The following is an 820-nucleotide window of genomic DNA, read 5'->3' as shown; positions in this document are numbered from 1 at the left end:
TCTTTCTAAATCTAGTTGCAGCCTCTCTCTCCCTTCAAGTGTGTCCACCTCGCCCCACATCTTAGTGGCATCAGCAAACTTGGACTGTGTGCTTTCACAGTTTCATCGTTTCATAGTAGTTAGGGGTCAGAAGGGACCTGAATAGATCATCTAGTCTGACCCCCCGCCGCTGGCAGGAGTACACGCTCCTCACACGACCCCAGACAGGTGTTCATCCAACCTCTTTTTGAATTTACCCAAGGTAGGAGCGAGGACCACTTTCCTAGGAAGTTGGTTCCAGATCCCAGCCACCCTAACAGTGAAATTGTGCCTCCTAATCTCTAATGTGAACCTATTCTCCAGCAGCTTCTGGCCAACTGTCTCTCACCCCATCCTCATCAATAAATTAAGTGACTGCAGCATTGATGTCTGCACAGTTGGATGGGTAAAAAACTGTCTGATAGGGCGCACCCAGAGAGCAGTGGTGGACGGGTTGTACTCAACCTGGCGAGATGTGAGCAGTGGGGTCCCCCAGGGCTCGGTCCTCGGGCCCGCACTGTTTAACATCTTCATCAGTGACTTGGATGAGGGGGTGGAAAGCACGCTGCCCAAGTTTGCTGATGACACTAAGATGTGGGGCGAGATGGACACACTTGAAGGGAGAGAGAGGCTGCAACTAGATTTAGACAGACTACAAAAGTGGGCAGACGAGACTAGGATGGGGTTCAACGCAGACAAATGCAGGGTGCTGCACCTGGGGAGTGTGGCGGGCCAGTAGGGGGCGCTCCTGCGTTGAGCCGCCCACCTCCCTGCGCCCGACCACCTTCCAGGCTCCGAGTGC

Source organism: Alligator sinensis, unplaced genomic scaffold (genome assembly GCF_000455745.1).
Source record: "Alligator sinensis unplaced genomic scaffold, ASM45574v1 scaffold1083_1, whole genome shotgun sequence".
In the NCBI taxonomy this organism is placed as follows: Eukaryota; Metazoa; Chordata; order Crocodylia; family Alligatoridae; genus Alligator; species Alligator sinensis.
The sequence above is the reverse complement of the archived record's forward strand: the minus strand, read 5'-3'. Positions refer to the sequence as shown.